Source organism: Oryx dammah, unplaced genomic scaffold (assembly GCF_014754425.2).
Source record: "Oryx dammah isolate SB20612 unplaced genomic scaffold, SCBI_Odam_1.1 HiC_scaffold_28, whole genome shotgun sequence".
NCBI classification, from domain to species: Eukaryota; Metazoa; Chordata; class Mammalia; order Artiodactyla; family Bovidae; genus Oryx; species Oryx dammah.
In genome coordinates this window covers 35,698,407-35,722,475 of record NW_024070212.1, presented here as the reverse complement: position 1 = coordinate 35,722,475, position 24,069 = coordinate 35,698,407, and positions in this window count along the sequence as shown.

The window sequence follows — 24,069 nt, the reverse complement described above, 5'->3', positions numbered from 1 at the left end:
TGTAGGTGCTCAATACGATGCAGAGATCAGTGGAGAAATAACTCCAGAAAGAAGGAAGGGATGGAGCCAAAGCAAAACAACACCCAACTGTGGATGGGACTAGTGATAGAAGCAAGGGTCAATGCTATAAAGAGCAATATTGCATAGGAACCAGGAATGTGAGGTCCATGAATCAAGACAAATTAAAAGTGGTCAAACAAGAGATGAATGAGTGAACGTTGACAAACTAAGATGGACTGGAATGGGTGAATTTAACTCAGATGACCATTATATCTACTACTGTGGACAGGAATCCCTTAGAAGAAATGGAGTAGCCATCAGAGTCAACAAAAGAGTCCAAAATGCAGTACTTGGATGCAGTCTCAAAAATGACAGAATGATCTCTGTTCATTTCCAAGGCAAACCATTCAATATCATGGTAATCCAAGGCTATGCCCCGACCAGTAATGCTGAAGAAGCTGAAGTTGAACGGTTCTATGAAGACCTACAACACATTCTAGAACTAACACCCAACAAGGATAGCCTTTCCATTATAGGGGACTGGAATGCAAAAGTAGGAAGATAAGAAACACCTGGAGTATAGGCAAATTTGGCCTTGGAGTACAGAATGAAACAGGGCAAAGGCTAATAGAGTTCTGTAAGAGAACACACTGGTCATAGCAAACACTCTCTTCCAACAAGACAAGAGAAGACTCTACACATGGACATCACCAAATGGTCAACACCAAAATCAGACTGATTATATTCTTTGCAGCCAAAGATGGAGAAGCTCTATACAGTCAACAAAAACAAGACCGGGAGCTGACTGTGGCTCAGATCATGAACTCCTTATTAGCAAATTCAGACTTAAATTGAAGAAAGTAGGGAAAACTGCTAGACTATTCAGGTATGACCTAAATCAAATTCCTTATGATTATACAGTGGAAGTGAGAAATAGATTTAAGGGCCTAGATCTGATGATAGAGTGCCTGATGAACTGTGGAATGAGGTTCGTGACATTGTACAGGAGACAGGGATCAAGACCATCCCCATGGAAAAGAAATGCAAAAAAGCAAAATGGCTGTCTGGGGAGGCCTTACAAATAGCTGTGAAAAGAAGAGAGGTGAAAAGCAAAGGAGAAAAGGAAAGATAGAAGCATCTGAATGCAGAGTTCCAAAGAATAGCAAGGAGAGATAAAAAAGCCTTCCTCTGCAATCAATGCAAAGAAATAGAGGAAAAGAACAGAATGGGAAAGACTAGAGATCTCTTCAAGAAAATTAGAGATTCCAAGGGAACATTTCATGCAAAGATGGGCTCAATAAAGGACAGAAATGGTATGGACCTAACAGAAGCAGAAGATATTAAGAAGAGGTGGCAAGAATACACAGAAGAACTGTACAAAAAATATCTTCACGACCCAGATAATCACTATAGTGTGATCACTCACCTAGAGCCAGACATCATGGAATGTGAAGTCAAGTGGGCCCTAGGAAAAATCACTACGAACAAAGATAGTGGAGGTGAGGGAATTTCAGTTGAGCTATTTCAAATCCTGAAAGATGATGCTGTGAAAGTGCTGCACTCAACATGCCATTAAACTTGGAAAACCCAGCAGTGGCCACAGGACTGGAAAAGGTCAGTTTTCATTCCAATTCCAAAGAAAGCCAATGCCTAAGAATGCTCAAACCACCGCACAATTGCACTCATCTCACAAGCTAGTAAAATGATGCTTAAAATTCTCCAAGCCAGGCTTCAGCAACACGTGAACCATGAACTTCCAGATGTTCAAGCTGGTTTTAGAAAAGGCAGAGGAACCAGAGATCAAATTGCCAACATCCACTGGATCATCAAAAAAGCAAGAGAGTTCCAGACAAACATCGATTTCTGCATTACTGACTATGCCAAAGCCTTTAACTGTGTGGCTCACAATAAACTGTGGAAAATTCTGAGAGATGGGAATACCAGACCACCTGACGTGCCTCTTGAGAAACCTATATGCAGGTCAGGAAGCAACAGTTAGAACTGGACATGGAACAACAGACTGATTCCAAGTAGGGAAAGGAGTATATCAAGGCTATGTATTGTCACCCTGCTTATTAATTTGTATGCAGAGTACATCTTGAGAAACGCTAGGCTGAAAGAAGCACAAGCTGGAATCAAGATTGCTGGGAGAAATATCAACAACCTCAGATATGCAAGTGACACAACCCTTATCGCAGGAAGTAAAGAAGAAATAAAGAGCCTCTTGACGAAAGTAAAGTTCAGTTCAGTTCAGTTCAGTCGCACAGTTGTGTCCGACTCTTTGAGACCTGTGAATCGCAGCATGCCAGGCCTTCCTGTCCATCACCAACTCCCGGAGTTCACTCAAACTCATGTCCATCGAGTCAGTGATGCCATCCAGCCATCTCATCCTCTGTTGTCCCCTTCTCCTCCTGCTCCCAATCCCTCCCAGCATCAGAGTCTTTTCCAATGAGCCAACTCTTCACATGAGGTGGCCAAAGTACTGGAGTTTTAGCTTTAGCATCATTCCTTCCAAAGAAATCCCAGGGCTGATCTCCTTCATGAAAGTGAAAGAGGAGCGTCAAAAAGTTGGCTTAAAGGTCAACATTCAAAAAACTATGATCATGGCATCCAGTCCCATCTCTTCATGGCAAATAGATTGTGAAACAGTGGAAACAGTGGCTGACTTTATTTTTCTGGGCTCCTAAATCACTGCAGATTGTGATTGAAGCTATGAAATTAAAAGATGCTTACTCCTTGGAAGGAAAGTTATGACCAACCTAGACAGCATATTAAAAAGCAGAGACATTACTTTGCCAACAAAGGTCCATCTAGTCAAGGTTATGGTTTTTCCAGTGGTCATGTATGGATGTGAGAGTTGGACTATAAAAAAAAAATTGTTGCTTTTGAACTGTGGTGTTGGAGAAGACTCTTGAGAGTCCCTTGGACTGCAAAGAGATCCAATCCTTCCATGCTAAAGGAGCTCAGTCCTGGGTGCTCACTTGAAGGACTGATGTTGAAGCTGAAACTCCAGTACTTTGGCCACCTGATGTGAAGAACTGACTCATTTGAAAAGACCTTGATGCTGGAAAAGATTGAGGGCAAGAGGAGAAGGGGACAACAGAGGATGAGATGGTTGGATTGCATCACCAACTCAATGGACAAGGCTTTGGGTCGACTTCAGGAGTTGGTGATGGACAGGGAGGCCTGGCGTGCTGCAATTCATGAGGTCACAAAGAGTTGGACATGACTGAGCAACTGAACTGAACGGACTGTTAATCTGTCATTTTATTGTGAGTGTTGGAGGGGGGCTGGAAAGAATTTAGAAGAATAGAGGGAAAATTATTTTCCTCTTCCACAAGTTAAATTCAGATTATTTCTTTTGTATAGAAAATAGATTTTTGTATACTGTATTACAGCATAGCCTTGCATTATATGTTCTACTATTGGACAAAGTGCAACTATAAGGCAAATTCAAGAAGAGCTCATGGAGAGACAAACAGGAAAAATAAAGTCAGCCATACACTGACTTTTCTCTTTATTGCCCCCCTCTGCTATTTTTTTTTTCTTTTTGTCCACGTGTTTGATTTTTGTTGTTGTTCCTTCTTTTGTGATTTTTATGTTGAATGCTAGTCAGACAGCTCCAGGGTCAGTCCCAGCCCATCATGCACATTTTAATGACTTGGGAAAGAAACACCTGGCATTTATTTTTAGTTGTAATTGGCAGATTATATAACCCACTAACAAGGTGTAATTGGTAATGTTATATACAGCCAAGGATGTTTTGCAGCTAATGTGAAAATGTAAATATAGTAACAAGTGTGGTAGGTAGCTATGAGTGCAACATTTTTCTATTAAAAAAGATTGGGAGTGAAATATACACACTACTATATATAAAATAGGTAAACAAGAAGAACCTACTCAAGGAAACTACACAGGAAAATAGGGAAGTATATATTCAATATCTCCTAATAATCTATAGTGGAAAAGAATCTGAAAAAGAATATGTGTGTGTGTGTGTGTGTATATATATATATATATATATACACATACATACATATATATATAAATATATGACTGAATCTCTTTATTGTATACCTGAAACTAACACAATATTGTAAATTAACTATACTTCAATTTTTTAAAAATGATTAAAAAATAAAATCACATTGGAAAATTATTAAATGCAAGTTAATTTAGAGTAAAACTATCTCTTCTCACTGGACATTAGTTTACTATTACATTAGTTCAATAATTATGATGTTCTGTTTTTTAATTTTTATCATACAGTAATGTCTGTTTTGAATTAATTGTTAACATTATCAGACAAAATATCTTTCTACATTAAAAAAAATTGAACTCTTAAGTTAAAGGCTATGTAACATAACTCTGTTGCATTTAAGGTAAGATAGAGATACAAGGGACATTTTTTCTTTCACAGAAATATTCATGTTTAGACGTTATTATTTTTCTTTTCCACTTATACAATAAGGCATTTTGTTTGGATAAAAGAAAATTTACCTTCTCTTTAACAAAGGATTTTTTTTTCACCATTTCTGAAACATTAACTCTGTACTCTATATCAGCTCATATTTTCTGCAACTGTTTCCACCAATACAAATAAGCAAGTAAAATCAGTAGCAATAGAATTGTGCTTTATAGGTTGATTTCAACATCAAGTTGGCACTATCACCTCTTTGGGTCATCACCTTTTTATGGTGATTGACATATCTCATCTGACATTTTCCAGCCTGTTTTTTGATTGGCTAAATTTCTCTGTTAGCCCTCCCAAAGGCACAACCTTGGACCCTGTGCTTTGTCCAACAGCTGTGCTTCTCAGAAGCAGCTAAGCATTTTCATGAGGAAAGGACAGAGAGGTTAGGAAAAAATGTCAATCATCTCTGTTTCTATTGTATTCCTGACTGCCCGGAGGATAAAGAGAATACCATTTAAGTGACTTCAGCGTAAATGCTATTAATCTTGTGTCTAAATGGAATCGTAGTGTCTTGTCTTGTCTAATTAACATAATTTGAGGAATCACAGGTCTATTTCCAATAATTCAAAATATATATTAAATTAGTAGATCAATGTAATTAAATATATGTATGACAGTTAAATAAATCTTTTAGAAACTGATCACATAGATTTCCTAAAATACTTTTACTTATGTACATATACTTATTAAAATATTACAAACAATAATGATTTTCTTTAGGAATAGGGCTTTGTATCTCCTGTTGTTGTTGTTTAGTTACTAAGTCATGTGCAACTGTTTTACAACCCTATGGAAGGTAGCCCACCAGGCCCCTCCGTCCACAGGTTTTCCCAGACAAGAATAGTGGAGTGGGTGCCCATTTCCTTTTCCATAACGAAAGGTTAATGACTAAAGCTCTAAAGAGGTCTTCTCCCAGTGACAAAAAAATCTTCCAAATGCTAACACGTTACAAATTAGTCTGTGAGATGACTTGTAGCCCCATATGTAGATTGTCTAGAAATTTATGCTTAGGGGTGGAAATATAAAATATACACAAAATCAGTTAGGAATAACTGAATATTTTTGTGAATTGTTTCATATAGTATTTTCTGTTTTTGTTTTTGGCAATACAAAGTAAGTATTGAACAAATTGTTATTTCTACTCTTATTAATAATATTTATGCTTCCAAAATATTAAAATATTCATAATAAGGAATAACAGGACTTTATTTGACATATAAATTTATAAAAAATTATTAATATTGAATTTTGTAACAACCAAATAAATATACTTTTGTGAACATCTGTATTTACCTATATTTTCTTGCTTCAAAAAATTCTGTATCCACATAAATACTGGTAGTCAAGAACACTGTAACACTAATATTTTATCTCTTATTAAATAAAGTTTCCTAAAGCTCACAAGAGATTACATTTCTTTTCATAAGGATTTCACAAAAGTCTGGTGGAAAAATGTGTACACTAGGAACTTTGGTAGAATAAATTATTTTACTATTAGTGGGAGAAGAGGAGAAAAGCCTATTCACTTTGTTGAGGAGCTGATCTAAAATGCATCAGCTGTCACCTGGGTAGCCCAGTTTGACAGTTCAATACCTCCTCATCTTCTGAGAATGGCATTGCTGAGTCCTAAGTAAACCGTGCCTGTATGCAAACTGTCAAAGAGAGCCTGACACTTCATTAGCACTGACCTCCACGATGACAATCACAACATGAAACCAAACAGCACAGCTAATTTTCATTAGAGTTCAAATTAATCTCCAAATTTTGCCATCCAGCACTGTGCAAAGCAAGTCCCAGAAAGAAAGCATTTGATGAACTCTGTGATAGACTGACAAAATCCTAAAGCTTAGGAATCCACATAAAAGTCTGTATTCTAGCAGGTTCAGTATGATTATTTTCATAACTCAGGTGAAATACAGCCTAGGTGACCCACAGAGGAATTAGATTCATTTGTGATAACTCTCAGCAAGGATTACAAGTTGCACAATCTCAGCGGCACTGCTGCTTTTATTCCCTTCTAACTCAGATGCTTCAGAAAAACACCAACTGCCACAAGAGGCACACAGGTATGGCGAGACTTGCCAGGTTCTCTGATGTTTCTTTGCCTAGCTGCTTCCTGGCCTTACTCAAGCATGAAGTGCATGGCGAAATGCACAACACATGATCTACAGTATAAGAAAGCCAGCAAGCAAACAGGACCAGCAAGTGTCATATTGAAACACTGTGCAGTGATGCAAATGAACCAATTCTCTGACATTTGGTCTTCAGATTTCAAGAAGTCACAGTGCCTGGTCATTTAGGGGAAAGTATCCTCCTCCTAGGACTGTCACAACCACATATTACCCATTGTCTTACCCTGTGAGAATTAAGTGAATGAACTTTGTTACTGACAAAGTCTATTTACTAGGGCCATCAGCATGTTCAACATCACATTGTCATGTCATACTGTCAGCATATGTGACTCCTTGAATATTTAGTAAACTCTGTCTGGGGGAAAATACATTTTAAGGATGAAATAATTCATTTAAAATATTGAAACCCATCTATTTTTGTATTTTAATACAGGAATTGATTTCTTACAGAACAAGGCAAATTTTCCCAGCAAATTATATCCAGTACATTTGGAAGATCACTAAATCTTTGATGTAGCCCTGATCCTGTTTTTTAGATTACTGCTTCAGTGCTTCAAACAGTGGCCTGTTAGTAGCTCTGGGCATACTGCATAGATGATCTACAGTGCATACGGGATACTAACCTCAAGCACTGAGGCATAACTGCAGGATACTGAAGGGCAAGAGCAGCCAACTAACTTGGGAATTTAGCAATCAGATATAGATTGGCTCATTTTGTGCAAAGGCCCTGGACAGCTGGTGAAGGAAAGTGGCAGAGCTACAAATGGTGACAGGCTCTGGAGACAGTGACTGCATTAGCAACGGTGATGTATATACTTTGACTCATTATTTTTTCCACTTTTAGCCATCCTCATATAAATAGCAACAGCATCAGCAATAATAACTAAGCTGAGATATGAAACACCAATGATATATATTTAATTTTCTTAGCACTGAGACATTTGTCATAACATAATAGAGGTCACATGGCATAGTGGAAAAGTGTACAGGGTTTTGAAATCAGATAGACTGGGAATGAAATCCTGTTTTTGATACTTACTGATGCTGTGACCTTGAAATGGTTACTTAAACTCTTTTATTCTGAGTTGCTCCCTGTAAGATGGTGATAATAAAACCCAAATTACTTGACTAAGGTATGGATTAGAAGTGATATATGTGAATAGAGAGACAGCATCAAGTGTTAATTATAGTTTTGGCTTGGTAAGTCTGAATTTCCTGAGAATATTATATTCTGCTCATTGCTTAAACTAAAATTTAGATAGAATGCTAACAGGTTTATAAGACTGTTTTGACTTTAATTTTATGGTTTGAATGCTTGCATTTTCCCAAAGCACACTTATCTAAGACAAAAATAATTCAAACTCTAGTCAATTTCATTGTTCTCGTTAAATTGAGAATGATTAGTTAATGGCAGACGCTGACCACAAGGAGGAGCTCAAGATATCTTCATCCCTTATTCTTTCCCTGTTGTTTAGTGGCTAAGTCGCCTCCGACTCTTTTGCAATCCCATGGGCTGTAGACCACCAGAGTTCCCAGGCAACAATACTGGAATGGGTTGCCATTTCCTTCTCCAAGGAATCTTCTCCACCCAGGGATTAATCCCATGTCTCCTGCATTGCAGACAGATTCTTTACCATTGAGCCACTAGGGAAGACCCAATTCTTTCCCTTGCATGCATGCTGTCAATTCAGTCATGCCTAACTCTTTGTGACCCTATGGACTCCATCTTGCCACGTTCCTCTGTCCATGGGATTCTCCAGGCAAGAATACTGGAGTGGGCTGTCATTCCCTCCTCCAGGAGATTTTCCCAATCCAGAGATCGAAACATGTGTCTCATTATGTTTCCTGCATTGGCAGGAAGGTTCTTTATTACTAGTGCCCCCTGGAAAGACCCTGGACAGTGTAGAGCCCAGGTAATAGGAGTATTTGTCCTTCTCAGACTTAGGACTATCACACCCTCCCAATGCAGCCTCTCTTAAGATTCATTGCATTAAGGCCATGGTCTTACCTTAGGATATAATTGGGTAAAATGAAGACTTGTTTGACTATGAAGAAGCACATCTTTCAGAAAGCCTATGCTGGGTGGATTCATCCAGTCTTATCCTAAACACTCATGTGGGGAAAAAACACTTTTTGTTTTTTCTTTAGTCTGGTATTCTCACTGGAGAAGTAATTTCTTCAGGACTGTGATCTGGAAATAGGTTAGGGAGAAGGAAACAGGTAGATTTCTTGGCATATACAGGTGTTAGAATTTGTTTCATTTTCTTAAGAGGAGTGTTTGTTACCCCACAGTGATCAGCCTGATGTACAAGGGGATTGCATTAAGAGCTGAACACAGAATTCATGCTAATACAGGGAAGCTTGTATTAGTCTAAACTAGCTTATAACTTGGTGATACATGAAAATGTTCAATATTTGAGCTTTTAGGATCCTAGTTTCCAGGAAAAACAATCATTTTTCTATACATCAGTTTGCTCCTATAGGCTGTAGTGTTAGAGTTCAAGCTCATATTGCTTGCTATATGACAAGCCAATAAATCAAGAGATGAAGCCTTGGGACAAAAGAATAGCAACTTTATTTGGAAAGCTAGTAAATCAAGATGGTGCTAACCAAAGAACCATCTTACTTGAGTTAGAATTCAGGCTTTGTTTCTACTAAAAGAGGGAGTGTGGCTGGTTGTTGCAAACTTCTTGGTGCAGAAATCCTTTGTTCTTGCAGCTGTCCAAGTACATCTGGTCAAGACATTCCTGCAAACCTCCAACAAGACAAATGTTGCTCTTTGTTCTGCAACATTTTATTTCTATATGATTAGAAAAGTGTTACACTTTTCAAAGTTCAAACCTTGAGAATGGGTTGTCCTTTATATTTCAAGCTATATTCAACATTCTTTCACAGAGGTGCAGAGTCAGCATGATTAATCACAGGCAACAGAGTGCAAGGGTTGAAACTAAAGGAATAGATCCAACATGGAGTTCGGTTTATTCTTCTCTGTGGCAGTAGTGTTTGCTCAGAACATGAGTTCAAATTTTGGATCTTCCATTGGCTAGTTGTACCAGTTTGGATAAATTATTTATTCACTCAGTGCTGATTTTCTGATCTGTGATACTGAGATTATAAAAATGCATTTCTCAAGGTTGCAAATTCATTTGCCCATCAAATACTGATTGAGACCCTGCTTCTTGACAGACACTATTCTAAGTTCTAGAATATAATGCTGATCAACAAACACCCGGTTTACACAAACTATGTTCAAGTGAAGGACATTGACAATAAGCAAAAGAGATATGTCCGTTTATATCAACACAATAAAAGGTAAAATTTTGTCAAGAAAGTCAACTCCAAATTAGCAAGCCACGCAAAAACAGGAATTTTTTTTTTTTTGGCAGAATAGAAATAAAGTATAAAGACCTTGAGATGGTGTATGTTGAAATTCCAGTTGTTGAAATTATCTGAGCAAGAAGAAGGATAAGTGATGTGATCAGCAAAGGTCAGGAGACAAATAATATGGTGTCCTTTGGGGCCCTTAAAAGAACTTAAGTGTTTATTCTGTGTGAGGAGAAGGTATGTCCCTTCAGCAGAAAGTGACATGACTTCCATTTTGACTATTTGTAAACAATGGAACATTGGAAAGTCAAGAATGAATGCAGAGAAATAGTGGAAGATCTAGGAGTGGCCCATGCAGTGATTATGGCTTAGACTGGAGCAGAAATGTAAAACTAATGGGGAAGGAAAAATTTAGAAAGATAACTGGATGGCAAAGCTAAAAGAACAGTCTCATGAATAGATTATATGTAGGGTATGAAGGAAGTGTGAATGAGAAGTTTTTGCTTTGAAGTAAGTGTCAATGCTGGGAGAGAGGGATCGTGTATCAAGAGTTTTGTTTGAGTGGAGATCAAAGTGGATATTTTAAGAAGATCTAATAATTATTAGTCTTGAAACTATATCTTGCACATTGTGAGAACTCAAAGAATTACAGCTATTTCTATGACTATTTCTGCCTCATGATCTGACAGAACAGTGACAGAGAAGGTGAATATGTGCACAGAAGAGCAAGGATGAAGGTGCCGCATGGGGTCAACCGCACTACAACACGGAAGGCTGAAAGTATTCTAGACAAAATTCCTTTCGAAGTAGCAGCATCTGGCATTTGCTTTATTACAAGGGGTGGATGTATGGAAATTGAGAATTCAGAGTTCCCTTGTCAATTCTTTATGTTTTGTTAAAGACGAAATTAGATTAATAAGAGGTATCTTTATTCAAATAGACACTCAGGGCAAAAAAACACCTTGGTAAGATTTTTTACTTTTTTCTCCCTGTATAATCAAAATTGTTTCTATATTTAGGTCTAGGGAATATACTTTCTAACTCAGCTAGAATCCTTCTAAAACCGTCTATGGTGTTTACAAATGTGAATAATTTTGTGTCAAAGACTACTGTGGAGAGTTTCAATTAGCCTTTCAAATTATCTTTACTGAGATAGGCTAAAGTGCTTTTAACATGAGTGGAGACATAGGTGCTCCAATCTATTTTGAATTTATATTAGGAGACATTTCTAACAAAAGAGAGACCTAGAGAACAAAACCACAGATGTTTATGTCCCTACTATCCACTTTTATCAAACACTAATATTAGCATTTTTCCATAATTACTTCAAAATTTTTTAAGGAATACAGATTATAAATGCATTTGAAAGCTTTATGGGCCCCTCCCAGATCTCATTCTTCTGGCCTATCCCAAAAAGAATAATTACCTTGACTTGGTGTTTAATTTTCCCCTGTACCTCAAAAACAGTCTCTAATATTTTTGCAAGTATATTAGCTTTATCTAAAGAGTAACATTCCACAATTCAATCATTTTCACTTAACTTTATATTTATGAAAGTTACAGCCATATTGATACATGTGCTTTTTGACCATTTGCTTTTATTTTTGGAAATATGCTATAATGCATTGATGTAGAACAGTAATTCATTTTTCCAATTTTTAGACTTTCAGTCATTCAAATTTTTCAGTATTAAAAATGAGGTTCCAAAGAACTTTTGCCTACATGGTCATTTTGTGTACAATTCAATATTTCCTTTTAGGCAGAGAATATTCCCAGTGTGACACTAATGGATTTCGGGTACACCAGTATGGTAGCACCCTTGGGCCTCTGAGCAACTGGTAGCAAAGGGGAAAGAGCCCAGACTGGTTGCCCCGGGAACAGTTCAATTTATTTACTCTGGTGGATTTTCAAACATCATTTTCTTGACAAGGAAATATTTGCCATTTAGTTTATATAGCCTAAAAGTATACTTTCTGGCAAGGAGATGTGCAGGAAAGAGTTAACACAGCAAGCTTGACTGTTATTCTCTGGAAGGCCTATTTACAAAGTTGGTCCTTATCTGGCATCTGGGAACAAGGATTTCCAGAAGATTTCATCATGCCCAGACCTGCTAAAAGGGGCTCACTTTTCCTAAAATGTTTGAACAAACAATGTGGTTTATATCAAGTACCTGCTTTCCTTCTGGGACTCTAGAATTTTGATTCATGACAGGCAAAAGGCAGCTACGTGACTAGCCCCCAGTAAAAATCCCAGAGCAGGAAGATACTAATAAGCCTTTTTTTTTTTTTTTTAAACTAACAATTTGCTTGAGAAGTTAACATTTCACATTGATATTACCACACGGTCTTGCTGAGGGAAGTAAGTGCATCCTATGTAATGCCATTGAGGCAGAACTCTGAAAACTTGTGCTGGGTTTAGCCCAGACTTCACTCCTGTGCGTTTTCTCTGTATTCTTTTTACTGTAGTAAACTATAGCCTTGATTATGACTCTATGCTGTCTCACTAGTCCTCCTAGAAAATTATCATATCTGGAGGTGGTCTTGGTCACATTTTTCTTACTATGTAAGCTTTCCTAGAAGTAGTTCTGAGTTGTGATTTATAAAGCAGGTCCATTCTGTTCTTATAATCCAGAAGACTTCTTTATTTGGATCCCAGAGTCTTTAGTACAGATCCTTCGACATGAGGAAGCTTCCTCCTGGAGGATGACACAGTGAATGAGAAAGCAGTCTGGCTACCGGAGAGGCTCTGGAATCAGACACTATCATTTCTGTCATGCATGGTTTTTTTCTGAGCTTTCCTAATGAGTCACTTGTCTGTCCGCTTGTTTAATCTTAGATCATGATCATTTTTTCAACTTCAGAAATTTCCTCATTTCAAATTGTGGTAAACGTCTATAACACCCCTCCTCTCCATTATTATTAATTATTATGTGATAATTTACTACTGATTACTTTTGTACTCCAGTTATCAATCAGCACCTCCAAATAAGTCATTAAATATGTACATAAAATAATATTTTGTCCCAGTAGTTTAAGCATATTGACAATTTTAACTGACTGCTTTTTCTCCACATTACTTATAGCACTACTGAACTGAAGATAGATAGATAATAGATGGATGATAGATAAATAGATGATAGGTAGGTAGGTAGATAGATAGATACTGACTTTATGCTACAGAATATCTCAAGCCAATGGTGATATCTAGGAAGAGAATTTAAATAGATCATTGATGAGTTAATATCCTCATCTGTTGTTCTGTTATATAATTAATTGCTGGCTACTGTATTTAGTTAAGAGGCTTTACTTTGAATAAGGATATTAATAAATCCACCTGTTTGGATTTCACTATTGTTTTTCTCTCCAAGAAATCATGTTTTGCCAATACCTTATTATGAAACAAATTTCTAGTCAAAGAAGTTTCTCTTAATTAAAAAACTTCAGGAATAAAAAGATAATGAAGTTACTCATTATTCTTCTGGTTAAAAAAAAATTAGCCAGATTTCAAATTTTGCTCCCTCTAGAACACCCTGGGCCACTTTATTCATGGTAATGCAATGCTATTTCTGAGAGTAAATTTGGCACCTTGGTAGCTTCTTTAGTTATTTCCCAGTCCATGAATGCATTTGGCAAGTCACATTCTATAAATCTTATCTCCCCAAGTAGGTTGTAAATTCCTGGAAGATAAGAAGACACCATATAAAAAACTAAGATAAAGTGTCATAATGATAACTGGTGTAGTGATAAGGGCACAGTAGCTACACACACACACACCCACACACACCCACACACACACACACACACACACACACACACACACCATTGCTAAATGCACAAATAAGGGAACTACTGTTGATGAAGAATAGAAAATATATGTTTGCTTTTCGAAAGTACACATATGAGTTACCAAAGGGAAGATAATCTTATGATGGCTCTCTTTTTTCTAAATTTGCAGACAAAATTCCTTTCAAATACCTCATCTCAGATAACAGAGCCTAGGCTAGTGAGTGCATTGCTATGGCTTCCAGACTTGTAAAAACAGTGATACATCATTCTTAAAAGTGACTTTTCAAAGTGTTCTGATCCAGTTTCACTTTAAAGCCACGCTTACTGTGGTCCATCCCTCTTCTGTTTACTGCACAGCATTCACTTAGATGCCCTGCAGTAACTATTAATGTAACTGCTTTTGAAAGAGTAGGGTTGGTCAGGGATAGAACACATTGTCTGCATTAGAACTCATTTAAAAGTCAAGTGTTTGGATGTCAAAACCAGTATAAACCTCAGGGACATAACACTTAGACAGCAATTCATTGGCATTATGAGGAAAAAAATAATAATAACAAGAAAACTTCAAGCAGTGTCATAGGAAATGCTGGACAGTCCCAGAAAACATTGCATAGAAAAGATTAACAACAAGAGTTTTCATCGTGTGCTTTACTGGATAAAGGTAATGAAATGGTAATGAAAATTATACATTTTTTGTAGATGTTTTACCAGTGTCAAAGGTAAATTCAACTCTTATATTTGGCCAAAACAATCAGTTTACTAAGTGTCAGTGAATCCTGTAATTTCAGACAGGAAAGACCTATAAAGAACACCTAGTTTGGAGATTTCAAAACTATATGAACACAGAGAAGCTTTTTTAAAATAACATCAAACTAAAAGTTGTATTTTCCATTTCCATTGATTTAGGAAAAAAATTTTAAATCTAGTATGATTTCTATAGTGTTATTAAATTTACACACACATTTTCAAGATATTTTCTCTGCTCAGTACACACTTGAGACGTGGGGCACATATGGATTCACTGACCACTTTAAATTATACAATTACTATCCTTTCTCACTTATTTAGATTTCCTGACCAATAACTTGGGACCTGTGATATAGAACAAGAAAAATCCAGGAAATAAGTGATTTATGTACAAACACAGATATTCGTATTGGCAAAGCCAGGACTCAGTATCAGTTCTGATTTTCAAGACTGCTTCCTGAAAATTAGTGCTTGGCGTCCTGCTAAGGATCATTGTTATATGGACAGAAAGCATGGATAAACCTTAGCCTGGCTGGTATTTCAAAACAAAGAAAATACTGTTACTAAAATCAAGGTCTATTTCATCTGACCCTTCACTTTCTAATTTAGGTAATGAGATTCTTCCCAGGATGGGAAGAAATGGGCTCACAAAGAAGAGGGGTAGAGCAGAGGAAAAGACTTTTGGTCCTCTCTTGTCAATTACCCTTTGTTTATATCTCCTCTGACTCATTTACTTTCACTCACCATTGGTTCCAAGAACAGTAGCTCTGAAGGTTCAGGTCTTTTTTCTAAATATCTTTCTGAGGGTCTTACTGTTATACCGTTTCCTTTTCAGCCAGTGGTAAGTTTTTGAAGTAAGCACTGCAATTTTGTACTAAGACTTGGTATTCTGATCTCAGCAAGAAGCAGGTGATACAAGAAAAGCATTTTTCTGAAGGCAGAGAGATTGATTTATGGACAAAGATTGGATCTACGATAGATGTGCTTAGCTAAATGAGAACTGTAAAAGATAGCTTTCCACTATTATTCAAAGGCTGAGTTACCCAGCAGAGAGTGTAATTTTAGCTAGGTTTGAAAAGAGTAAGTGGGGGTGGGTGGATACTGTTAAAACAAAACATCATAATGCAACTAGAAAGAAAAAATATGTACTCCACCTATAAATGTTAATGGTAAATAAGCAAACAATATGTTGAGAAGGGAGAAAGTAAGTTGGAGAAATACTTCTTTTATGGGAGGGCTATTGTTTGGGGAAAGGAGATTTTTGGGAGAGTAGGGAGGGCAATGTAAAAAATTCATTGGGATACAGAATAGGTAGAGCACAGAAAGGTTAACTGATGGTGAGAACCTAACTGTCCTCCTACATTTCTTAAACATTAGACTAGGAAAAATCCCAAGCTCTCCTCTGCCTCATGGAGGAATATTTGATTCTAAATCCAACGACACATTAATAGTTATTGAATTCCTAAAAATTTATATGAGTATTTTTTGTGAGGTATGAGCCATGAAAGTCTGAAACCCTCTGATTATGAAAGAAGAAATTCTACATAATATGGTTAAAAATAGAGTTTTGAATATACTGATTCCTAAAAGGCTTCAATTTCACTGTAATAAGATGGAATATTTCATTTAAAGTTAAATCTACTTTAGCAAAAACATAAGCTATTTATTAGTATAGATTTATAGCACTAAAACTCAAAAAAAATAAGGAAAAGAAAGAATATATAAATCTTTATCTTTTAGCTTAAAGGGTTATTTCACAAGCTAGTATAAGACTATATAACAATTCTTCTCTACAGTCCTTCCTTCTGACTCCCGTTTGCCCACCAGGAACTGATTTGCTTATTAGGTCAGGCAACGATTTGCAGAAATGTCACTTACTAGACTAAGGGTCTTTCTGCAGCGCTGTTACACGTCATGTCCTTTGCAGCCAGGGGTAAGTTTTTGAAGTGAGTCTGCAATTTTGTACTGAGAGTTTCTATTCTGAACTCAGTAAGAAAAACCATCAAACTAGAAAGCAGTTGACAGTTTTGTGACTAAGGGCAGAGAGGTTGATTTATGGACAAAGACTGAAACAAACCACAATGGGTGTGGCTTAGCTAAATGAGAACTATAAATGACAGCTATCTACTAATATTTAAAGGCTAAATAGCCCAGGCAGAGTGCAATTTTAGTCAGATTGAAAAAAGGAGAAAAAAAGGATCGAAAAAATATCTGCATGTCTAACTAGAAGGAAACATCACTATGAATTAGTTTGCAAGGAAGAAAAGAGAGTGCTTTATTTATACGTGTGTTGTTTTTAAATAACAGTTTAAGTAAGAAACTCTTACACTTTGAAATGGAACTTCAATTTTAAATAATACTATCTAGAAATATGCTAATGAAGAATGGTATGGCCGAGTATGTAAATAACTTCTAGAATGAGAAGGTGCTTCTGGGATAGCTTGCCATTAATGGTTTAGGGCTTATTACACCTTAATAAATAGAATTTTAATGCAGTTAGTTTGGAAAATACAGGAAGGTTGTTATATCACCTATAGGTAGAGGCAGTCTTTCACAACCGGCAAAATTAAGAACCAAAATGAGTTTTTGAAAAATGCTGGAGGTTAAAACATATAGAACAATGTCATCAATATGAAATAATTGATTCTTATGCATTAGTGTATAATCTTTATTACCTGATCTACTTCCCTCCATTTCTACATCTCTTACAGTTATTTGTCATGAGGTTTAGTTCCCACCAATTGCCTATTTTCTTTAATCTTTTGGACTCTAAATCTCTTACATAAAATACCTAAGGTTTCTTGAAATTCTTGTCCTTCTGTTATTTTCTTTTTGTAAAATCTAATCTTTAACGTTTTCTTTACTGAGGAAACTGGTGGCAAATTTCCTTAATCTTTTATGAATGAAAATATTTTTATTTTGCCTGTATATAAATACTATTTTATTTGACATAAAAATCAAAGTTTATGAGCAGTTAAGATTTTAATTTATCATTCTTTATAATATATTTGTTACTAAAGTGAATTTTTTTTTTTTGTCTTTTCTAGATGGTCATATAATTGGAATGATACAGTAAGTAGCCTTTTCAGATGAGTGTTTTGTACTTATTAATATGCATTTAATTTTCCTCTATGATTTTTCATGGGACAATAGCTCAGTTCTTTATATCAGTAAATAATATTCCATTGTATGGATGCCCCATAATTTTTTTGTTCATTCATTTATCCATCTTTTGAAAGACTTCTTGGATGCTTTCAAGTTTCAAAAATCATGGCTAAAACTCTAAATCTCTGTGCAGGTTTTTGTGTGGACATAAGTTTTCCACTCATTTGAATAAATACCAGAGAGTTTAATTGCTAGATTTTATAGAAATGCTTAGTTTTATTTAAAAAAAAAAAAACCAGCCAACTGTCTACCAAGATGGCTGTACTAAATTGCATTCTCACCAGCAATGAATGTGAATGCAATTGCTGCTTCACATATTTGCAGGCATTTGGTATTGTCAGTGTTTTGCATTTAGTTTCGCATTTTAGTCATTTAGATAGATTTGTATTGGTATTTTCTTGTTGTTTCAATTTGCATTTCCCTGATAACATGTGGTGATGAGTGTCTTTTCATATGATTATTTGCTATATGTATATCTTCTTTGGTAAAATGTGCTTAAGGTCTTTGGCTTAAGGTCTTTCAATTGGCTTGTTTCCTTAATGTAGAGATTTAAGAGTTCCTTTCTATATTTTGGGTAACAGTCCTTTATCAGATATGTTTTTGTGAAGATTGTCTCCCTGTCTGCGTGGCCAGTCTTTTTATTCTCTTAACAGTATATTTTACACAGCATAATTTAAAAAATTTAATGAAGTCCAACTTAATGATACTCTTCTTACATGAATTCTACTTTTGGTATATCAAAAAAGTCATCACCAAATCCTAGATTTTCTCTAAGTTATTTTCTAGGAGTTTCATAGCTTTTGAGTTTACAATTAAGTCTATGATTCATTTTGAGGGTTTTTTGTTGTTGTTGTTGTTGTTGTTGTTGTTGTTTTTTAATTTGTATTCTGTGTCTATATTCTTTTTTTTTTTTTGCATGCGGATGTCCAGTTGTTCCAGCACCATTTGTTGAAAAGATAATCTTTTTATTGTTGAATAAATAGCCTTTGCTCCATTGTCAAAGATCAGCTGACTATATTTGTATAAGTCTATTTCTGTGCTATTTCACTCCATTGATCTATTTGTCTGTTCTTTAGCCAATGGCACACTATTTCATTTACTATAACTTAATGGTGGTGGTGGTTTAGTCACTAAGTCATGTCCAACTCTTGTGATCCCAAGGATTGTAGCCTGCCCCGCTCCTCTGTCCATGGGATTTCCCAGGCAAGAATACTAGAATGGGTTGCCATTTCCTTAAGTTAGGTAGTGTCAGTCTTCTGATATCAATATCATGTTGATTATATATGCCTTCAAATATAAAACTTAAAAATGACTTTATCAATATCCTCAGAACAATTTTCTGGCATTTGGATTAGGATGCTGAATTTATAGATCAATTGGGAGGAACTGATTTTGGTAATATTAATTTTTATATCCATAAACCTGGAATAATTCTCCATTTATTTAGATCTTCTTTAGGTTCTTTTATGAAGTTTGGTAATTTTTCTCATATAGATCTTGTACGTATTCTGTTAGATGTATGCCTAAGTATTTTGTTTTGGTGTTAATATATACAGTATTGTGTATTTAAATTACAATTCTTTATCACTAAAGCAATTGACGTTTGCAAAGTAACCTTGTAACCTGCAACCTTGTGATAATGAGAAAAGAGGCAGGTCATGTTCAAAGGGTAAGAGGAACTCAACACTTCACTACTTCTTTGGGGATGATGGAAGGGAGACAAGAACCAAGGAACATGGGTGGTCTCTAGGAACTGAGAATGCCCTCAGCATTCTACCGCCACTCGGAAATGAATTCTACCAACAACCTAAGTGAGTGAGGAAATTATTTTTCCCCTCAAAGCCTCCCTGGTGGTTCATTGGTGAAGAACACACCTGCCAAAGTAGGAGGTATAAGGTTGATCCCAGGGTCAGGAAGATCCACTGGAGAAAGAAATGGCAACCCATTCCAGTGTTCTTACCTGGAAAATCCCATGGGCAGAGGAGCCTGGTGGGCTACAGTCTACAGGGTCACAAAGAGTTGGACACGACATAGTGACTAAACAACAAGAACAACAATAAAACCTATATAAAGAAATATAAACCTGCAAACACCTTGATTTTAGCTTGATGAGACTTTGTGACAGACTTACCTATAGAACTGTGAGGTAAATTTGTGTTGTTTAAGCCACTAAGTCTTTGATGACATGTTAGGATAGCATTAGAAAATTAATATAATCGACGAGGCAGTACTTTTATAGTTATAAGCAGGAGAAGATAATCTCAAGTGATTTTATATAAATAAAGCTTAATAAAATGATATATGCCAATTCATAGATTCAATAGGAAGGCTCTCAAACTAATTTTAAAGCAAACATCCAAGACAAAAGCCCCAAACCATACCAAAGATCTAGTTCAATGGCAAAGCTGTTATTTCTGTGAACTATCAGTAAATCATTACTGTCTCTGCCTCCTCATACAACTTTGCTCCAGGAACTTTGTTTTACAGCCATCGGTAAAGTGCAGCCATTGGCATTGTAATTGCAACTACCAAACATCCAAAACTTCTGCCATCACATATAGCCTCAAAAATGCAAGTTCCATGCATAATGATTTTTGAAACAGCTTACTTCTGAACTGCAGTCTTATTGATTTACAACTTTTGACAGACCTTAGGTCATATGCTTGTACCCTGATCACAGGGTCTGGTTAGAATTTGGGTTTCTACTTTCATATAGGGAAAGAAAGAGTCGTTAAAGTAGCATATCACCAAAACTATATATGACTTCAAATCTACCTTAACTAATGTTGATAGAAATAAAATGTACCTATGCCTGGAACAGAAAGATATGTGAAAATACAAATGAGACATGTGAATATGCAGATTTAAAAACAATAAGTGGTTTTATATAACAGGGTACAACACAATGGGAGCCAGGATTAACCTGGGTAGACAGTGATCTCTATTGCTTTGGTGATAGAATTCTATCTCCTACTAATGATGTTATAATAAAAACAAATTAAATAGTGATCATGGCCATTCAAGGCAAAAATCTTACAAATTTTATTTTGAAGCAGATATTAAGGAGCATGTTTCAAATACAGGATAAAATGATAAATCATACAGGGGATAACATGGACGGGAATACAATCAAGTCTAAATATTTGCTATCAGTTCAGTTCAGTCACTCAGTCGTGTCTGACTCTTTGTGACCCCATGAATCGCAGCACACCAGGCCTCCCTGTCCATCACCAACTTCCAGAGTTCACTCAAACTCATGTCCATCAAGTCAGTGATGCCATCCAGCCATCTCATCCTCTGTCGTCCTCTTCTCTTCCTGCCCCCAATCCCTCCCAGCATCAGAGTCTTTTCCAATGAGTCAACTCTTCGCATGAGGTGGCCAAAGTACTGGACTTTCAGCTTTAGCATCATTCCTTCCAAAGAACACCCAGGACTGATCTCCTTTACAATGGACTGGTTGGATCTCCTTGCAGTCCAAGGGACTCTCAAGAGTCTTCTCCAACATCACAGTTCAAAACCATCAATTCTTGTGCACTCAGCTTTCTTCACAGTCCAACTCTCACATCCATACATAACTACTGGAAAAATCATAGCCTTGACTAGAGGGATCTTTGCTGGCAAAGTAATGTCCCTGCTTTTTAATATGCTATCTAGGTTGGTCATAACTTTCCTTCCAAGGAGGAAGCATCTTTTAATTTCATGGCTGCAATCACCATGTGCAGTGATTTTGAAGACCAAAAAAATAAAGTCTGACACTGTTTCCACTGTTTCCCCATCTATTTCTCATGAAGTGATGGGACCAGATGCCATGAATGTTGAGCTTTAAGCCAACTTTTTGACTCTCCTCTTTCACTTTCATCAAGAGGCTTTCTAGTTCCTCTTCACTTTCTGCCATAAGGGTGGTGTCATCTGCATATCTGAGGTTATTGATATTTCTCCTGGCAGTCTTGATTCCAGCTTGTGTTTCTTCCAGCCCAGCATTTTTCATGATGTACTGTGCATAAAAGTTAAATAAGCAGGGTGACAATATACAGCCTTGACGTACTCCTTTTCCTATTTGAAACCAGTCTGTTGTTCCATGTCCAGTTCTAAATGTTGCTTCCTGACCTGCATATAGGTTTCTCAAGAGGCACGTCAGGTGGTCTGGTATTCCCATCTCTTTCAGAATTTTCCACAGTTTGTTGTGATCCACACAGTCAAAGGCTTTGGCATAGTCAATAAAGCAGAAATAGATGTTTTTCTGGAACTCTCTTGCTTTTTCCATGATCCAGCAGATGTTGGCAATTTGATCTCTGGTTCCTCTGCCTTTTCTAAAACCAGCTTGAACATATGGAAGTTCACAGTTCATGTATTGCTGAAGCCTGGCTTGGAGAATTTTGAGCATTGCTTTACTGAGATGAGTGCAATTGTTTGGTAGTTTAAGAATTCTTTTGCATTGCCTTTCTTTGGGATTGGAATGAAAACTGACTTTTTCCGGTCCTGTGGCCACTGCTGACTTTTCCATATTTGCTGGCATATTGAGTGCAGCACTTTCACAGCAGCATCTTTCAGGATGAAATAGCTCAACTGGAATTCCATCACTTCTACTAGCTTTGTTCATAGTGATGCTTTCTAAGGACCACTTGACTTCACATTCCAGGATGTCTGGCTCTAGGTGAGTGATCACTGCTATAATTAGGTCTATAAAGTTGTCACATACAGTGGACCATGACTCCTAGGGGAAATACAGAGTTAGATTCCTGCAAGGCCCTGATCACAACATTTTCATCCACTGAGTAAAGCATTCTTGTTTTATGTGTGTTTCTTTTTGAAGACACCTTATTTGGTATATATTGTAGATTCACTAACTTGAACTCATGGGCAACAGGACTATCACTTGTATCTATCTGAAGGAAGTTTTGTAACATATATTTTCTTCACATGACACCTCACAGTCTTCCTGCACTTAGAAACACTAGGAAGCACCTCAACACTATGCTTTAGGACCATTTTAACAGAAAAAGCACCAATAAAAAGCACAAAAATGTGAAGGACAAGGCACTAAAAAGACTTATAAGTATTATAGTATTTATAAGGGCTGGAACAGAAGATGGGGTGTTACCTTGTTTGACCTTACCTAGGAATGTAAAAAGTTGGGGAGTTCAAGTTTTTTGCCAATCTACATGTCTAGAAATGACTATAAAAGCACCATGAATATTGATTTGGAGGTTAAACTTAAGGTGGGGAGAGTTGACAAATCTGTTAACATGGAAACTATGGATAATTAGGATCAACTACAGATGAAACACACAGATCCCATATACTTGGGTTTCTCCCACTAGCATTGTCTCTACTATGTAAATAAGCTTCCATAATCCATGTTGCTTTATCTTTCCTTCTTGTTAATGTACCCTGTCATATAAGAAACCCTAGATGTAGCATGGCAGGGAGCTCAATGGTATATAGAACAGAAAGTGGAAATAACCTAAATATTCAATAGGAGGGACCTGGGGTAATAATTTATTAATGTGGACATTCTTTCAAGTCACTGGGCTTCCCTGGTGGCTCAGCTGGTACTGAATCCGCCTGCAATGTGGGAGACCTGGGTTTGAACCCTGGGTTGGGAAGATCCCCTGGAGAGGAAAACGCTACCCACTCCAGTATCCTGGTCTGGAAAATTCCATGGACTATATAGTCCATGGGGTCACAAAGAGTTGTATATGACTAAGCAACTTTCACTTTCAGTCATTAAATATTATGATGAGCATTTGTTAAATATTACTGATGTGGAAATACTTTTATGTATTTCAAATGATTATCCAATCAAGAATGAAGAATAGTATGCTTCATTTTATTAATAATAGCATGTTAATTTACATGAAATATATTTTTCTACAAATAGGACAGGAAGATTTTCACCAAAATTTCTGTCATTGTCATTTCTAGGTGGTAAAGTTTGAGGTGTTTTAATTTCTGTTTGGTTATCTTGATCTTCTAGTCTTATACAATGACCACATTTTATTTATGCATTTCAAAATACATATGAATTAGAAAAAAGTTTACAGAATTAGGATTAATTCAATGAATTATTGGTCATTACTCAGCATTGTCCATATATGCCATATTTCCTTTCCTCTCCTTCCCAGTTTTTATTTATTTTCTTGATATTTTTGGCTGGTCCTTCTAGTCACACTGAAGTGCTGTCAGTCAAACATATGAAGGAGCTGGACTAAATTCACACTGTAGTTTGTATGACCATGGATAAAAACTAAAATTTGAAGGATTTTACTATAGATCAAGTACAGAACTAAGAACAGTATACAAATGATCTTATTTGAGCCTCAAAGTAGTCCTGTGAAATGGGTAAATATCATTCTAATTTTTTATGGATACGAAATACTGAAATACAGTTAATTTAATTTGTCTGACCATACACAGCTAGTGAGGAGTGGAAGTAAGGTGT